The sequence below is a fragment of the Schistocerca americana genome, chromosome 2, assembly GCF_021461395.2.
Source record: "Schistocerca americana isolate TAMUIC-IGC-003095 chromosome 2, iqSchAmer2.1, whole genome shotgun sequence".
NCBI lineage: Eukaryota > Metazoa > Arthropoda > Insecta > Orthoptera > Acrididae > Schistocerca > Schistocerca americana.
In genome coordinates, this window is record NC_060120.1 from 592,700,688 (window position 1) to 592,715,849 (window position 15,162).

The window sequence follows — 15,162 nt, forward strand, 5'->3', positions numbered from 1 at the left end:
CTAGGCGTTTGTACTGCTCGCACACCGAGGCCCCGTAGTCCCTTACTGGATGGCCCCGAGCCAAGAAGGTGCAAGCCTGTAGCCGTCCTCTCTACTGAAGTTTCAATCGTTCTGAGAAATTTCAATCGCTTCTCGTACTTTTCTTCTACATATATGTTAGTCTCTTTAGGCAGCATAAGTACATTACTGAAATCAGTGTCAAGGATACAATTCTCGTGATGTTCCACTCACGCGGGTTTGACCCGCCTCATCGGATTCAGGAGGCTAAAATAAGGGTGCGTAGAAATATACGAATACTTGCCGTACTGGTATCAATCCCTGAAACGAAATTAAACTTCTAGGCTATTTTTGTAGTTAGGTGGCGCACTATACAGTAACATGAAAAGAATAAATGAAGACTGTTCGGTTAACATACATAAAAATTATTTTCCGCGGAACAATTTACGCAAATATAACTTCTTATGGAATGACATGCTAGAAATGTAGTTCGAGACTGTAGGCAGTCTAGTTTTACCTACACTATCTAATGGGCGACATTTGCATCGTATTTTACACTGCTTCCAAATTCGGTAATCCCTGTGAAATATTAACTGCAGACAGGACACTTAACTAGACAAAGGCTACTCATATTAGGTCATACATAGTTTGCGTCATTAAGAAACAATCAATGTTAATTCTTGAACTGATTGTTAATTTCCAAGAGTGCGCATTACGTCAGTGACTCCTACGGCATCGCAAGCCGAAGATGTGAACAGCATTAACCGTGACGATTACTCCGGCAATCATTCGAGCTGCCACAGCCGTAACCCAGATAATCGGGGCGGCGGAAGAAGGAGTTAGGTGCTTGAGCTGGCACGACAACCCTAGCGATAAAAGCAATCTTAGTAGAATCAAAGCCCTTGGCTTTAAAAAATATTTCGGTACGTGTTGCAATCGACTTTTATATCCATAATAAAACGCGTTTTTCTTCGAACCCCTATATCGTGAAGTAGACATAAGCCCCGATACAATAAAATTTCATTGGCAGTATAAGGTGCTGGAACAGGCGGTCAGGGACCCAGCGACCAGCGTGGCGCTCCAGTGACAGCATCGATGGTCGATGGGAACCCAAATAAGGGAGGCCCCAGTCCCAGACATCACTAGTCAGTGGCTGCACACGGGTCCTTTGTTTCTGTTACGTAATTTTGCTGCACTGTATTATATCAGTGCATCATAAATATGAAAAATAATTTTCCAGTTAGAAGACAGTTAAATACGTGATTTCAAGATCAAAGAGCTCACCTCGAATCGATCAGAATTTCGTGCTCGGAATCTATTGCAAAGCGAACTGTAGGAAATCATTACTGCTGTTTTTGGTAAGCGTTTGGGAAGTTTTTGTTTAACGTACTGGTCTCTGCATCTTTTCCACCGTCTATACACGTATCTTTTACGGAAAAGATGATCGTTCAAAATTAATTTCGCCATCCTTCCCTCTTTCATTCTTGTAATCTAGACAGTCCAATCATTTCCATAGTCCTCGCTCTTTTCTTGGACATCTAGTGCCTGTTTATGAACATTCTCGGCTGCTGCCTGATACGTATGATACGTAGGTAGCCTACTATCGTTCTTATACATTCAGGTTTCTGTAGTTATAACTGTACTGTTTTTTTCTATCCGGCAGTGTGTAACACTCACTGCGACCACGGCGGAGAGCCATGAGCGTTACAACGCCGCTCCCGTGACGACGACGTTCGCCGGCCTCGAATCAGATCCGCCCGGCGGGTTAACGACGAAGGTCGGTGAGTCGACCAGCCTGGATGTGTTATTTATGTGGTTTCCGATATCCCACTAAGTGAATACCAGGCTGGCGCCCAAGTTCCGCTTCAGTTGTACAATACGCAAACATTTACATAACTTTCGCTCACTTTTACGTAAACAACAATAATATAACATTATACACGCAGACACAAATGTTCCGTCCCACAGGGGTGATGAGGGGTGGGGCTGGGAGGGGGGGGGTGGGGAGAGAGAGGGAGGGAGAGGAGGAGGAGGAGGAGGAGAGAGAGAGAGAGATAGTGGGAGAGGGAGGGAGGGAGGGAGAGAGAGGGGGGGGGGGGGGGAGAAGCACGTGGTGACGACACGAAGGTCATGCGATCCCTCGTTTAATTAATCATGCCAAATCAGTTAATAGCCACGACAACCCTGCGCTGACGCGGGGCAAAGACACCAGAAAAAGAAGTGTAAATGACTTGTTGCTTTATGTCACAGTTGTAATTACGAAGCACTTGCAAAAATTTATTGAAGGTTGTTTTCCCTTTCTACTATTTCTTTTGTTGGTGTTACTTTTTTGTTGCTGTGCCCATAGTTTGAGTTTGTGAGTCGCAGTTACCAAATTTCAGTTGACGATCCTACTGGATAGCTATTTCAGTGTCGGCAGCAATAAGTTGATCACCGCGAAACAATGATTTTACTGAATAATTCGTTCGGTTAATGTCATTAGTGTAAAATTTCAATTCCTTTTTCAGTGTCGGTAGGCACCTTCACTTTAAGAAATACCAAACGAAATGTGCATCATTGCTGTTGACCCTATTCCAACACAACTAACTCGTACTCATCAAAGACGGCGAAAAGGCTTCCTAACAAGCTAAATTAAGATGTAAAAAAGAAACAAAAGGCAACATTTGAGGGTCAGGTTGTGAACCTGACCAAGAAAGAAGCAGCACTAATACGCTGTACAAATGTGCGAGACGGATTCGAAAATAGCACTATCCTAGGGGGAATTTCAGCAAGAGACTCTCTGGGAAGGTGTATCGGAATGGACAGCTGAGGTCTGACTCTTTTGAGAGTACAAATGGAATTCTCAACTACTTTGTACGGATATGAAACGGAATGAACACACAGGCTCAGTCGTAGGTGGCAGTCTTCGTTTAATTGATAAGGAAGGAAACGGAAAAATTTTAGAGTTTAACTTCCCGTGGAAGGAAAAGACGATTGGAGTGTAACATCGCGTCGATACTGAGGTCATTATAGGCGGAACACAGGCTCTGATTACGAAAGGCAGGGGAAGGAAATGGCCGCGTCCTTTTCGAAGGAACCAACCCGGCGTTTACGTGCAGCGATTTAGGGAAATCTTGGCAAACCTACCGATGATCCGACGAGGATCTGAGGAGTCTTCCTCCGGAATGCGAGTACATTGTGCTATCCACTGCACCACGTCGCTCGGAGGTTCATTAGTAAGAAGCTATGAGAATAAAGTATGTCTCTCAAAGAGATTAATTACAAAACGCTCGTAGGACACATCCTAGAAAAACGTTCAAGTGCGCAAACTGTGTGAAATAGGACTAACAGGAGACATCGACCGTATACAAAGAAGGGCAGCACATATGGTCACAGGATTGGTTGGTTGATTGGTTTGGGGAAGGAGACCAGACAGCGTGGTCATATGTCCTATCGGATTAGGGAAGGAAGTCGGCCGTGCCCTTACAGAGGAACCAGCCCGGCATTTGCCTGGAGTGATTTAGGGAAATCACGGTCACAGGATTGTTCTACCCACTTGGGAGTTTCACGTAGATGCATAAAAACGTGATTTGGCAGACGCTTGAACTTACTACATCCCCGTCGGAATGGTGGAGAGAAGATTACACTAATTACAGTGCGCATACAGGAACCTAAGGAGTCATTCTTCCTGCGCTCCATACGTGAATGGAACGGGAAGTAGCCCTAATAAGTGATACAGTGAGAAGTACCCTCTGCACTGTGCTTGAGTGGTATGCGGAGTGTTGTTGTAGATGCAGAGATTAAAAAAATGGTTCAAATGGCTCTGAGCACTATGGGACTTAACATCTATGGTCATCAGTCCCCTAGAACTTAGAACTACTTAAACCTAACTAACCTAAGGACATCACACAACACCTAGCCATCACGAGGCAGAGCAAAATCCCTGACCCCGCCGGGAATCGAACCCGGGAACCCGGGCGTGGGAAGCGAGAACGCTACCGCACGACCACGAGATGCGGGCCAGAGATTAAAACCAATGATATTATATGGTTCAAATGGCTCTAAGCACTATGGAACTTAACATCTGAGGTCATCAGTCTCCTAGACGTAGACCTACTTAAGCGTAACTAACGTAAGGACATCACACACACCCATGCCCGAGGCAGGATTCGAACCTGCGACCGTAGCAGGTGCGCGGTTCCGGACTGAAGAGCCTAGAACCGCTCGACCACAACGCCCGGCAATGTTATTATACATCGTTCCCATGAACAAAATATAAGGCTACGTCCTCCGATATTTGATCTGAGGGTATTTTTTAAAACTTCATAATTATGATATAAATTAAAGCAAATTTTATCGTGTTAGGTGCTGGGACATTGCACATATAGAAATGAGTACAAAACAAAATAAATGGCTCTGAGCACTATGGGACTTAACATCTGTGGTCATCAGTCCCCTAGAACTTAGAACTACTTAAACCTAACTAACCTAAGGACATCACACACATCCATGCCCGAGGCAGGATTCGAACCTGCGACCGTATCAGTCGCGCGGTTCCGGACTGAGCCCCTAGAACCGCTAGACCACCGCGGCCGGCTGAGTACAAAACACATTAGAAGTCCAGGCTGTCAGTAGGTGTTGCTGCTGCTACATATACCTGCCACATTTCCGTCACTTTATAGGTAACGTGGAGGTTCCCTACAATAGAGAAGCAATTAAAGGCGCTTTTATTTAATTTCTCTGTATTTCTCATTTCTTTCGCCCTCTCTGAAACTTTTACTGTCTATAAAAGGCCCAACTTTTCTCTCTGAAACCAGTAATTTCGAAGTCTGTGATGCACGTTAAGGAGCATAGGGCTCCAAAGTGTTTCACCCCAGGCGCTAGTCAAAAACTACGGTACCGGAGGAAAGGACACATGCATTCCGGGTTTGTACCAAATGCAGACCTAACTCGCACGAGCAACATGTGTGTGTGTCTGGCTGCTGGCAGACCGCATTTGCAACCGGTGCTTTGTGCTGCGCACAGGAATTATAATCAACCGCGAGGCCCCTAGGTGCCCTGCCCCGGGGCTCGCGAGCGCGCCGGCACTGCAGAAGAAAGGAAAAAGTTCGCACCACTTTCTGCGGAATTCAAAACTATTTTAATTAAGTGAAATACGAGGGCCACCGCCGGCTGCAAGTCTGTGGGCGACAAAAAGAAAGAAGGAAAAAAGGGGAGGATGAATGAAATATTTGGCGCCAGTAATTAAACACTTGTCTCCGCTTTAATGTTCAACCGCACACTTATCGCCACTGTCGTGCCGGAAATGGGGAGTACATACAGCAAAAGAGTAACACACCTTCCACAAGCGCCCTTCTTGTTCCATTCGCCAAAGATGCGCGGGAAGCTGATTGTAGTACGTCTACGTACGAGATCGAATTTCTGCAATTTTACAGTGTTGACCATTGTGTAGATATGCACGACTCTAGGAATTATTGAAATTATGACTTTAGTTAGGCCCCCGTACAGGAACAGACTTATTCCTCAAATTCGATTTTGTCTAACCACGGATTTGTCAAACAAATCCGCACACGAATAAGAAGTTTATTAATTTAACGTTAATTTTGTAGCAGACGCTGGTCGTGTATGATGTGTTTTGACACTACTGAGAATGGCTACAAATGTAGCTAAAGCTTTTCAAGCTTTGACTCTGGCATTGCGTTTACAGAATAATGAAGCAAGATGCTGGTCGAGGGATTGGTTTAAAATCAAAGAGAAAACCTGTTAAAGGAAATGTTAGACTCGGAACCTAATGATTAAATCAAATTTCTCCGAAAAGACAGTGAAAGTTTCAATAAATTGTTAAGAGCCACTTCGCCCTCTCACTGAAAAAAAAAGGACACAAGTATGCGAAAATTTATTCTCTTGTACATGCTCCTCTAATGCCAGTTCATTGAGATACCAAAACGTGGGAAGATATAGTCTACATTGCACGTGGCAAACCGGAAAGCTCCGATTTTTTAAATTTTGTTGCACTCTCGCTTGTATGTTGTGCGTAGAATATTGATGTTCATCTAAACTTCTTCCTGAGTACTACATGGCTAGGCACGACCCGGCACTTCAACCATTTCGGTAACTGCCAGTGCTATTTCGTATCTTGATCGCAGTTCGTATATTATGGAAATTCTCGATATAGTGAGATAAATTATAATAACATTATTTTCCGCCGGCCGGTGTGGCCGTGCGGTTCTAGGCGCTTCAGTCTGGAGCCGCGTGACCGCAACGGTCGCAGGTTCGAATCCTGCCTCGGGCATGGATGTGTGCGCTGTCTTTAGGTTAGTTAGGTTTAAGTAGTTCTAAGTTCTAGGGGACTGATGACCTTAGCAGTTAAGTCCCATAGTGCTCAGAGCCATTTGAACCATTATTTTCCACCAGATATATGCAGCGAATCATCAAAACACAAACAAATCCATCTTGTCAATTTTTCCGTCAGTCAAAATTATTCTCAAACATGTCAAACACGCGCTACGCTACACACACACACGTCAAACAGCAGTGTCAAATTTTCAGCAAACATTGTAACGTTTGACGAACTGCTGGATTGTGGACAAAAGCCTTTGTGCTCATGTCTCTCTAACAGCACTTCACACTGGAGCCTGCCGATTATTTCTGTGAAGCTCCCGTGCCAACCAAACTTCTTCACGAGGAATTGTGCTGCCCTTCTCAGTACCGTTTTCGCTCTTCTGTACGTCGAGCTTGGTGAGACGTAACACATCTACGAGCGAAAAATGGGCCGACGAGGCGCCTTTAGCTGTTCTGTTTCGTGAGTGAAATAAGCATCCTTGTTTTCGTTCCATGGATCTGTCTGCTCCCACAGTGTGAGGTGGCGCAGTGGTAACGTCACTAGATTCGCGTTAGGGATGACCGATGTATTCAGGGGAGAGGGGGGAGGTGGCGGGGAGAATTCTGGCCATTCAGATTCCAGGTTTGTGGGTTCCATGGTTTCCACAGATCACTTAAGATGAATGGCCGAATGGTTCCCCTGAAAAGGAAACGGCTGGTCTCCTTCTCCAATCCGAAACGGTTCTTCATCTCTAAAGATCTCGTCGTCGACAGATCTATAAACCTGACCATACTTCCATTTTTCTGTCAGGTGCGTGCAACCAATACAACAACGAAAACCTTGCTGTGCAAAATTTTTGGAATTGCATATAACGTTGAAGTAGAAACAAAAGTATAAACACCAATATCATGGTTCATGGTGTGGGTTCCTGTAGTCATGTCCTAGTTCATGAACCACCGGCAACGTATGAGTGGCCAAGTAAGTGATCCCGACAGTCGGGATACCAGTTACTTTCGAATAAGGCTGGGCATCTCGGACATATTCTGAGTCGTGGTCACCTTTGTGCTCATACGGCAAAGACTACCAAATCCACCGGTTAGTCCCTCAGCCGTTAGGGGTAAAACCCAATGGGACTCGGGGCAAGTAAGGCTAGCAACCTGCTTCCCTGGTACTTTAAATATGATGCTGGCAATAATCAGAGAAAAATGCCTCGGACCTTTGGAGGTGACGGAGTCCCACCTCTAACTGACAAACCAGGGACTCCTAAGATACGACTTGGCAAACAAATGGTAATGAGATGGGGAGCTGTTAATATCAATGGGGGCTACTCTGGGAAGAAGGTAGAACTGGCAGAGGCTGCAAGTAAGATGGGGCTGGACGTTTTAGCTGTTAGTGGCACTCGGGTAAGGGGTGAGAAAGAAGAGGAAGTGGGAGAATACAAGGTCTACCTGTCAGGAGTCAAAGCAGGAATAGCACAATGGGGTGTAGGGCTTTACATCAGGAAAGAAATGGAACCCAGCGTAGTTGCAATAAGGTATGTAAACGAACGACTGATGTGGATAGATTTGACAGTGTCTAGCAAGAAAATTAGGATTATGTCAGTATATTCGCATTGTGAAGGGACAGATCAAGATAAGATGGATAGTTTTTATGAGGCACTCAGTGATGTAGTTGTTAGAGTAAAGGACAAGGACAGTGTTCTGCTCATGGGTGATTTTAACGCCAGGATTGGAAATCGAACGAAGGGTATGAAAAGGTTATGGGTAAATTTGGAGAGGATATGGAGGCCAACAGGAACGGGAAACAACTCTTGGATTTCTGTGCCAGTATGGGCTTAGTAATCACAAACTCCTTTTTTAAACATAAGAACATTCACCGGTATACTTGGGAAGGCAGGGGAACCAGATCTGTCATTGACTATATAATAACAGATCAGGAATTCAGGAAGGCTGTGAGGGACACACGTGTATTCAGGGGATTCTTTGATGACACTGATCATTATTTAATCTGCTGTGAAATTGGGATTGTGAGGCCGAAAGTGCAGGAGGTCAGGTCCATATGTAGGAGGATAAGAGTGGAGAAACTTCAGGATAAGGAAATCAGGCACAAGTACATAACAGCGATCTCAGAAAGGTACCAGTTAGTTGAATGTAGTCAATTACAGTCATTGGAAAAGGAATGGACAAGATACAGGGACACAGTACTAGAAGTGGATAAAGAATGTCTTGGAACAGTAGTGTGTAAAAGTAGGATGAAGCAAACAGCTTGGTGGAATGATACAGTCAAGGCAGCCTGTAAAAGGAAAAAGAAGGCGTATCAAAAATGGCTACCTACCAGAACCCAGGTAGATAGAGAAAGTTATGTTGAAGAAAGAAACAAAGCCAAACACATAATTGCAGCATCGAAGAAGAAATCGTGGGAAGACTTTGGAAACAGGTTGGAGACTATGGGTCAAGCTGCTGGAAAACCATTCTGGAGTGTAATTAGCAGTCTTCGAAAGGGGGGTAAGAAGGAAATGACAAGTATTTTGGACAGGTCAGGAAAACTGCTGGTGAATCCTGTGGATGGCTTGGGCAGATGGAGGGAATATTTTGAAGAGTTGCTCAATGTAGGTGAAAATGCGATCAGTAATGTTTCAGATTTCGAGGTAGAATGGGATAGGAATGATGATGGAAATAGGATCACATTTGAGGAAGTGGAGAAAATGGTCAATAGATTGCAGTGCAATAAAGCGGCTGGGGTGAATGAAATTAAGTCGGAACTCATCAAATACAGTGGAATGTCAGGTCTTAAATGGCTACACAGGATAACTGAAATGGCCTGGGAGTCGGGACAGGTTCCATCAGACTGGACAAAAGCAGTAATCACACCAATCTTTAAACATGGAAACAGAAAATATTGTAACAACTACAGAGGTATCTCTTTAATCAGCGTTGTGGGTAAAATCTTCGCAGGTATTGTTGAAAGGAAAGTGCGAGTATTAGTTGAGGACCAATTGGATGAAAATCAGTGTGGGTTTAGGCCTCATAGAGGTTGTCAGGACCAGATCTTTAGCTTACGGCAAATAATGAAGAAGTGTTATGAGTGGAACAGGGAATTGTATCTATGCTTTATAGATCTAGAAAAGGCTTATGACCGGGTTCCTAGGAGTAAGCTATTGTCTGTTCTACAAAATTATGGAATAGGAGGCAAACTTTTGCAAGCAATTAAAGGTCTTTACATGGATAGTCAGGCAGCAGTTAGAGTTGACGGTAAATTGAGTTCATGGTTCAGAGTAGTTTCAGGGGTAAGACAAGGCTGCAACCTGTCTGCACTGTTGTTCATATTATTTATGGATCATATGTTGAAAACAATAGACTGGCTGGGTGAGATTAAGATATGTGAACACAAAATAAGCAGTTTTGCATATGCGGATGACTTAGTTGTGATGGCAGATTCGATTGAAAGTTTGCAAAGTAATATTTCAGAGCTAGATCAGAAATGTAAGGACTATGGTATGAAGATTAGCATCTCCAAAACGAAAGTAATGTCAGTGGGAAAGAAATATAAACGGATTGAGTGCCAAATAGGAGGAACAAAGTTAGAACAGGTGGACGATTTCAAGTACTTAGGATGCATACTCTCACAGGATGGCAACATAGTGAAAGAACTGGAAGCGAGGTGTAGCAAAGCTAATGCAGTGAGCGCTCAGCTACGATCTACTCTTTCCTGCAAGAAGGAAGTCAGTACCAAGACTAAGTTATCTGTGCACCGTTCAATCTTTCGACCAACTTTGTTGTATGGGAGCGAAAGCTGGGTGGATTCAGGTTACCTTATCAACAAGGTTGAGGTTACGGATATGAAAGTAGCTAGGATGATTGCAGGTACTAGTAGATGGGAACAATGGCAGGAGGGTGTCCACAATGAGGAAATCAAAGAAAAACTGGGAATGAACTCTATAGATGTAGCAGTCGGGGTGAACAGGCTTAGATGGTGGGGTCATGTTACACGCATGAGAGAAGCAAGGTTACCCAAGAGACTCATGGATTCAGCAGTAGAGGGTAAGAGGAGTCGGGGCAGACCGAGGAGAAGGTACCTGGATTCGGTTAAGAATGATTTTGAAGTAATAGGTTTAACATCAGAAGAGGCACCAATGTTAGCACTGAATAGAGGATCATGGAGGAACTGTATAAGGGGGGCTATGCTCAAGACTGAACGCTGAAAGGCATAATCAGTCTTAAATGATGACGATGATGATGATGACACCAATATCAGAAGTATCTTGAAATCGTTAGGTGGACAAATTCTGAAAACTATGGTACAACGTACATAAACCACGAAGAAAGCGGGATTGTAGGCAACGCGAATACCATTCGGCGTGTGATGAGGCGAGTTAACATTTGGGATGTGGACGAGTTCGCAGTTATATCTGAATCTGATTGAAAGTTAACATTTTTAACAGCTTCATTATCAGTGAAATTTCTTTCTTAGGGCGGTGCAGATAAATATTTCGTAGCGGTTTTTCCAGATAGGCATAATGTGATGGACGGGGCCGGATCACATTCCTTATCACTTAAGGAAATTTGGAACAAATGGGTCTGAATCATGAATAAAACTGAAAGGATTAAGAGGATCTTATTTTCAGTGGAAATGTGATTTTGGGGGTGTTGCTGTGGATCGACATTACGGGAATAAAATTAAAAATAAAGAAGAGAACGAAAACAACATGAGAGAGGCACTCAGAAGAGCTATGTCACAAAGGGATATGCAGACGGAAGATTGGAAAGAATGGAGACATTGGAAGCTACAATGTGGGAAACAACAATGAGGCATTGAATCGTAATAAAAATAAGTTAGAATCGTCGAGTGAGAATATCAGGAAAGGCTTCTAATATGGGTTTGATGAACGACACGAAGCAAGGCGAAACTTGCTTTGATTTACCGATTACCAGAAATGTTGTACAATACGCAAATTTTTCTATTCCTTTATCTCAAGCCATCAAATGTAACCTGCCTAGAATATCTCTGACACTGTCTCTCTCCCCTCCCACACGTACACACATTTTTCCTTCAAGATTTTTCTGTGGCTGGTCGCAGACACGATGGCCGCCACTCGAATATGACTATTAGAAGACGTTTTAAGGGTTCGATCAATTTTATCGCTGGAGGTTCATGGATGCCTCCCGTTAACAGAAGAAAATAAAATCTCAACAGTATAAATTAATAGTTCCAGGAAAATAATGGTGTGGTCAATAATAATCCTGCTGTCAACCGAATATGGTCCCGGCGCAGGTTCGAGTCCTCCCTCGGGTATGGGTGTGTGTGTTTGTCCTTAGGATAATTTAGGTTAAGTAGTGTGTAAGATTAGGGACTGATGACCTTAGCAGTAAGTTCCATAAGGTTTCACACACATTTGAACATTTTTGCCAACTGAATAATTCTGAAGTGAGTAGCCAAGGAATGTAACTGTATATACAAATCTGTTATTTGCATTCTGTCACGAGTATGAAAATCTATGATTATTCTCGTTCTGGGATAGCTAATTTAAACGATACATTCTCAAAATCTGCATAGTGAATAACAGAGGGTAACCAGTAACGTAAATGGTTTTTGTCTTTTTTACTATAGTCACGCGCAGAAAAAGAATGACTGCCTCTATAGATTAGTAAGTACCTTACACTGTTCTAATTTTTCCTTACAGTCTTTGTAGTCAGTTCATGCGAAAGCGGTATAATACTCTGAATTCATCGAGTAAGCGTGTTGCTAACACTTACATGTAGATAAACATACTTGTTCTTACGCTAATAGCACAAATTTGATTTACTTTGATCTTTTCCCACAAGGTAACTTAAGGCTGAGCAGCGCTTAACGATTAGTCGCACAGAAGCAGTCTAAAAACATAAATAAACTAAAATGATCTTAGCAAACAGAACCATCAGTCAACTCTGCACGAAAATTATGTTGCACCTAATAAAAAGATCCAGACATGGCTGTGAAATTTGTTTAGCTTTTGCTTTTGGTCAGCGTTCAACATAAGCCATCGTATATGTATTTCTTAGCTCTGTGAATTGCTTGTAACACCAGTTCTTTCATACACTTTTAATCGTTACGTTCCGATAAGCTGTTATGAATTTTTTAAGTATTTTCACATTGGACTACAGTTATGAAACATCCTTCAGGTGGTCCATCTACAGCCACGATTGAATTCAGCCATGTTTTAACTGTTCTAAATGAAAATGCTGATACCGTGTATGCTTTCGACAACTTTGGGTAAATTTCCGTTGTTGATGGATCGCCGAAAACAAAGACTTTGGTAACTGCTTGGCATTCCAATATACCCACGCAAAGCACGGTTACTTTAGAAAGCTAAGCTACTCAGTGGATCAACTTAGCAACTTGATGCTTCACTTACGTAACAGAGCAACATATACGAAGGAAACAAAACAAAATATTGTCGACATCAACGTCACCCGTGTCACAGACGAAGATCTTCTCACTTTATCCTCGTGACACGTATTCTTAAATGGCGACCTACTTTATCGATTACACACTCTAAGAGAAAAAATAAAGACGCAGCATGAAGAAATTATCCGAAAGGGACGGAATTTGGTAGATGTGATTAGCATATACAGACACAGAAACGATTTCAATTTCAGAAAAATTGAATGATTGGTTCAACCGGAAGAACTGCACAAATTGAGCAAGTAAATTACGCGTTGGCTCACCTATGGCCGTTATGCAAGCAGCTATTCAAATGGTTCAAATGGCTCTGAGCACTATGGGACTTAACTTCTGTGGTCATCAGTCCCCTAGAACTTAGAACTACTTAAACCTAACTAACCTAAGGACATCACACACATTCATGCCCGAGGCAAGATTCGAACCTGCGACCGTAGCGGTCGCGCCGTTCCAAACTGTAGCGCCTAGAACCGTTCGGCCACTCCGGCCGGTAGCAGTTATTCGGCTTAGCATTAATTGATAGAGTTGTAGGATGTCTCCTGAACGATATTGTGCCAGATTCTGTCCAACTGGCGAGATAGATCGTCAGACTCCCGAGCTGGTTGGAGGACACTGCCCACAATGCTCCAAAAGGTATCAATTTGGGAGAGGTCCGCTGCCTTCGCTGGGCAGTTAAGGGTTTGGTACACGCGAAGAAAGTAGTAGGAACTCTCGCCGTGTGCAGGAGGGCATCACCTTGCTGAAATGGAAGCCCTGCTTGGTTTCCCATGAAGGGCTACAAAAATGAGAGTAGAGTATCGTCCAGTTACCGCTGTGCTGTAAACGTGACGCATATGACAACCAAAGGGGTGCTGCTATGGAAAGATACGGCACCCCTGACCATCACTTCTGGTTGTCGGACCGTATGGTGGGCGACAGTCTGGTTTGTATTCCACCGCTGTTCGGGGCGCCTCCAGTCATATCTTCGGACTCACATCTCACTGGCTGGTGTAGAACTGACATCAGTGACGGGTCCCGCTTCGAACTGAACGCTGATGATCAGCGAAGACATGTCTCGAGACGTCCCGGACAGTGGTGGGACACCAACCTGACTGTAGCCCGCCATACGGCTCGAAAACCAGGAATGATGGTCAGGGGTGCTGTTTCGTTTCATGGCAGGACCCCTTTGGTTGTCTTTCGAGGCAGAGCGATACGGCTCGAAAACCAGGAATGATGGTCAGGGTGCTGTTTCGTTTCATGGCAGGACCCCTTTGGTTGTCATTCGAGCCAGAGCGATACTTTCTTTTCCTAGGGATAAAATTTTAATTACTTTTTGTATTCATTTATGTAACAGTCACAGCATAACCTTAACAAAGCTGATAATACCGGCGGTAACAAGTGATGCGTCGCAGTGGTTAACGCAGTGGACTTGCATTTTGGAGAAGCGGAGCCACAGCCTGCTCATCCAGATTTAGGTTCCCTGAGTTTTCTCAAAATCGATTAAGCCTAAAGCCGGTATCGCTCCTTTGAAAAAGGACACTTCTCCAATCTTGCCGTATTCAAGCTTTTGCTCTGTCTACAATTACCTCTTTGGCGACAGCACACTGAAATCAAATTTCTATTGTTCCCCATGGTAACACAGGTCATCGCGCTATGGAGGGCTGCCTGGGTCAATGACCGTCGCATCCGTCTGTTCCTCCTCGTTTCCCGATAACTTCCCGCCGGCGAGGCTGCGAGGCAGCGCGGCTTGTATTTCTTCCTGCCTCGGCTGCTCCTGTTTTAATGTATTCGGAAGAAAAACCGGAGCACTGAACACGGGCAGAAGAAATGTGTACCGGTGCAAGTTGCGCGCCCCGCAGATGGAGCAGGGGTGGGGGAGTGAACAAAGGCACGGGGCGGCTGCCCGTGGCACGCCGTCCAATTTCAAATACAGCAACTTTCTCCCGCCTGCGGCGGCGCACTACACTGCAGCATGCGACCACCAGTTCTTCTGCGACTATCTATAGAAAATAGTTGGAAATTGGCAGTTTCCTTCTCCTTTACAGGACGAGTGCTCGTTCTGAATGAAATAAAATTAGCAAACCGGTAGTTCGAATATCCAGTTCTCAAGTGCACCTGGCAAAGTGATTTTGAATCATATTAATAGTTTCCTTGTCCGAAGACTTTATACTGACACTGTAGCTTCTGTGTTCAAATATTCGACTCAGATGTCTTTGTCCAAGTACCTTACTCTATTTTCGCAGATGTGACGTATACTAGGCTGATCGATAAGTTCGTAGCGTTTTCCATAAATTTAATAAACACAACAGATATACATAACAGAAACTTTAGTCATAAATAATATATTCTCCTTCGCTATTTATAACAGTCTATCAACGCTGGGGTAATTTCCGTTCGATTCTGCGACTGCAGAAATTACTCGTCGAGCCATTTTCGAAGTGCATTTT